The following is a 4,699-nucleotide window of genomic DNA, read 5'->3' on the forward strand; positions in this document are numbered from 1 at the left end:
GAGAGAGAGAGAGATTCTACAAACTAGAACATTTTATAGGCAACATGCTAAACAATGGTGATATGGTGGAGCTTAGTATCAGTGGCACTGTTGTTGCCAGTGATGCAGGCGGTTTTTGTCAAGGTGTGCAAATCGGGTCTTCGTGTGCTTCTGTGTCAATTTGTGCACTCTTTAATGTTGGCTTCCACTTTCGAGAATGAATACATGCAAACTTGGTGATGCATTGGGAAGCACCATTAAGTGGGAAGTAAAAGACTTGAATCTTTATGATATAGGTAGCACTATAGAGTAGGATGAAATGGATGTAGAAGAAATTAGAATACAAGTTTAATATGTCGAGAGAGATGGAGAGAGGAAAGTCCTACTATGGACAAAGGATACGACACAAGCACCTAGAAATGGGATGGTGTTTCTAGTATAGCCTTATAAGGTTATAACCATAATCAAAGATATTATTCCTTACTCAGATCATCGCACAGCTCCATACCTCGCACACTGCCACAGAGCTCTATGAACGTCTTCTCCTCCAAATAGCGAAGCAAACAGCCACCACACAGGGCACCAAACAACATCATCGACGTCGTTTGTCCCCAAACAGGAACGTCACACCGCCGCAGACGACAGAGAGCATCGAAGACATCTCCAAATCGGCCTGCAAGCACTTCTAGAACACCAAAACATTCCAAAAGAGCTCCAACCTCACAATGCGCCAGAAGCCAAAGACCACCAGAAGCCTCAACATGCAAGCACGAAATCCTCTCACCGAGCGAGGTTCTAATTCCAAACAAGCTTGGGACTTCGGTCACTCTATCACTTACATTTATGCATGACGAAGACAACACCAACACTCACCTTCAATGTACTATTCTATTAAGCAGGCGCCTCTCCTTTGCATTGCCTGATCTTTCGAGCATCGTTGCTGGGTAGGGTCAAAGTAATCCCGCCCCCGGGAATGCAAACAAAGGAGCCTTTGTAGCTTGACGCAACTATTCCGAAGCGTTGAGACCACGAAGGGACGATCTGTGAGCCCAAAGCTATCGAGATTCGAAAGGCATGAAAGTGAAGGCAGACAAGGGGCGATTTCTAAAAGCAAGCAAGTTTTGCGGAGACCTTCGTGACCATTCAAACTTCACGTGGCCTTGGATGCCTTTAGTTATTTTCAGTTACTAGAGGTCGCTGGAAGCATTGATTGCAACCAATCAACAAGCAGTGACTCATTGTTCGGCCATTACCAACCCCACCGTCCACATGAGTCACGAGTTTCACAACAGACAGACGGAAGTTTACGCCAAATCACCTCGGGAGTTTGGTCACAGTACTCTTGAGTGCTATAATTCCTAAATCTTCCTTTCCGACGGGCCAGGACACTCCCGTCGCCCGATCTCCAAAACATAAGCATTGAATGCTCACATGATAACATATACTATGTTTGTCCAAAGTGAACCACGTCATACGTGACTTGGAAGTTGGTGAGACTTGGAGTTTAGCACGCCTCTCCGTCGATTTGCCTATCAGTCCCGAGTCCCGACTACAGACTGCCAGCTCCTAAAAGGATCATATGGAGAAACTTCTTATTGGGCAGGGATGGAGGCTTCGGTAGCCGGCTAGTCCAGGGAGTGCAAACCTGAAACTTCTTTTCTAGCTAACTTTTATTTTGGGAAGCTACTGAGAGCGATCATTGAAGAAGGATGATCCGTGAGCGCAGTGGAAGGGACGATATCTAGACAAGCACAATACGTGAGGCCCTCGAGTTTTTGCAGCTAATAGTGTTCTCTGTTTTGCACCACGTTGAAGGAACTGGTTACTGCATGATCCCGGCACGATGTATTTGGCCGACATTCGACCGGGCAGCTTCACTGTTTTCATACTGCTTATTACCTTCGTTTGCTTCATCATCTCAAACACGCTTCAGAGCTGTAACGCTGCGAATTCTTCCTCTGCTTCTTTTCAGTTTTCCTTGGACTCTGTCTTTAAGGGGACTGAAACTGTTCTATCCCAAAACGGCACTTTTCAGGCTGGCTTGTTCTCACCGCCCGGCTCTAACCTCGTCTACTTAGGGGTCTGGTACACTCAGTTCCGACCTCAAACGGTTGTCTGGGTTGCCAATCGGAATCATCCAGTTTCCGGTAATGCGTCATACGGCTGCTCCGCAGACGGCGAACTGCAATTACGGGACTTCAGTGGAAGAGTTGCATGGTCGAGCGGAACGAAGGGCAGGAATGTGTCTGGGGGAGTGTTCAAAGAAAATGGGAATATCGTGTTAATTGGCTCAAATATGAGCACCGTTGTGTGGGAGAGTTTTGATCATCCTGTGAACACTTGGTTGCCCAACATGAAGATCGGGCTGGGCAAGAAGCTTGTCTCGTGGCGATCGGCGAGCGACCCAGCAGAGGGTCGTTATTCATTGCAGATGCTTCCGAGCATGGAGTTCGTGACTTTGTGGGAGAATAGCAAGCAGTACTGGACGACGGGGATATGGAACGGCCACGCTTTCGCTGCAGTTCCCGAGATGTCCAACAACTCGCACTTCTCCTTCTTTTTCGACGAGACTGGCTTCTGGTGGTCGATCCTCCCGTCGGACATGGGCAAGGTGGTGGCAAGGTTCGTGATAGACACAGACGGAGAGATCAAGCACGAGGTGTGGATTCCGAGCGGGTGGGATGCGTTCTGGTTCCAGCCACACGATCCATGCGTGGTGTATGGACTGTGCGGGCAGAACGGGGTGTGCAGCGAGAATGTGAACCCGTTTTGCAGCTGTCCGGGGGGCTTTGAGCCAGCGGAGGAGGCGGAGTGGGGAACGGGGACGTGGTCGAGCGGGTGCAAGTTGAAGGGGGGGAGGAGCTGCAAGGCCAACAGCAGCAGCAGCAGCAGCAGTCGCAGCAGCGGTGATGGGTTCAACGTTTTGTTGAATACGTCGTTCGACGCCGGATGGAAGCGGGAGGTGGCGGGGGTAGACAGCTGGGGGTGCGAGGAGGAGTGCTTGGGGAGGTGCGACTGTGCGGCGTACAGTTTCAATGGGAGCTGCGAGCTACTGGGGGGTGCGCTGCTGAACGGGCGAGCTGGGGGGGGGATCGAGGGCAGCGTGTACATGAGGGTGGCGGTGTCGGGTGGTAATAATAATGGGCGGCGCCTCTACACCCGGGCGGCGGCGGCGGCGATCTACTCCGCCGTGGCGCTGCTGCTAGTTTTGGCGGTCTCCGCCGGCGTATACACTCTCCGGCAGCGGCGCGCCGCCAGTCTAGCGGCGGCGGGGATGGCGGCAGGGGCGGAGATGATAGAGTGGTTCTCCTACGCGCAGCTACAAGCGGCGACGTCCAATTTCGCAGAGCGGCTGGGAAGCGGCGGATTTGGGGCGGTGTTCAAGGGGAGTTTAGCGCCAAGAGGCGGCGACAATAGCAGCTCAGCCATTCCTATAGCTGTGAAGCAGCTGTTCCCGCAAGGTCAACTTCAAGGGGAGAAACAGTTCAGGATGGAAGTAAGCACCATTGGAAGCATACAGCACGTTAATCTTGTCCGCCTCAGAGGCTTCTGCTCTGAGAAATCCCACCGCCTCCTCGTCTTCGACTACATGCCCCATGGCTCCCTCGACTCCTTCCTCTCCCCCTCCTCCTCGCACTTGTCCCCCCTCGATTGGCCTACCCGCTTCCGCATCGCCCTCGGCACCGCCCGCGGCATCGCTTACCTCCACGATGGCTGTCGCCATTGCATCATCCATTGTGACATCAAACCCGAAAACATCCTCCTCGACTCCGACTTCGTCCCCCGCGTCGCCGACTTCGGCCTCGCCACGCTCGTCGGTCGGGAATTTAGTCGTGTCCTCACCACCCTCCGCGGCACCCGTGGCTACCTCGCCCCCGAGTGGATCGCCGGCTTGCCCATCACCGCCAAGGCCGATGTGTACAGCTTCGGCATGACCCTCCTCGAGCTCATCTCGGGTCATCGTAACCTCGACCACAGTATCAACCAGAATGCTGCTACTCCTGCCTCACAACCCACCCTCATCGTCGATCCTCGACGTCGCTTCTTTCCCATTTGGGCTGCCCTCTGTATCTCTGAGGGCAAGGACCTAGTCCAAAACCTCATCGATCCTCGCCTTCATGGTGTCGTTGATAATGAGCAAGTCCGTCGCGTTGCTTTTGCAGCTGTTTGGTGCATCCAAGACCATGAGAGTGTGCGCCCCACCATGCGTCGTGTCGTCCACATCCTTGAGGGTTCTGTGGAGGTTGCCCCTCCTCCCATACCTGAGTCTCTTCTTGTTCTTGTATTAGAAGAAGACCAATTGCCAACAAACTCCACCTCACCTATCTTTTCCGACCTCAAGTACCCTTCATCTTCTGTGAGCACCATGGATTGCTAGAGTTTGTCATTCATAATTACCTTGTTTTTTCCAAATTAGTCAGCACATCTGTACACATGGCTTGTTTTGCTATTATATAATGTAGCAAAAAAGGAGCATACATATGCCTTATATACACATGGCTTATTTTGCTATTATATAATGTAGCAAAAAGGGAGCATACATATGCCTTATACATTGTAATGTTTACATAAGAATGTGCATCATACTCTATATAAATTTAGACATTGTGCCTACACATGAAGGGGAAAACAACCCAAGGTTGAAAAGTGGATACATCTCCTTGTTCTTAACATTAAATTTTTTGCCTTGAAAAAAAATTGTGTTCAAGTTTGACTCCTT

General features: G+C 51.2%; 1 pseudogene; it reads left to right on the top strand.

Annotated features, from left to right (window-relative positions):
- Positions 1 to 1,464: 1,464 nt before the first annotated feature.
- On the top strand, positions 1,465 to 4,402 carry LOC147880477 (G-type lectin S-receptor-like serine/threonine-protein kinase At2g19130 pseudogene; annotated as a pseudogene).
- Positions 4,403 to 4,699: the final 297 nt, after the last annotated feature.

The sequence above is a fragment of the Dipteris shenzhenensis genome, chromosome 32 (assembly GCF_047967505.1).
Source record: "Dipteris shenzhenensis isolate YYH24624 ecotype China chromosome 32, Dip_SZ_1.0, whole genome shotgun sequence".
In the NCBI taxonomy this organism is placed as follows: Eukaryota; Viridiplantae; Streptophyta; class Polypodiopsida; order Gleicheniales; family Dipteridaceae; genus Dipteris; species Dipteris shenzhenensis.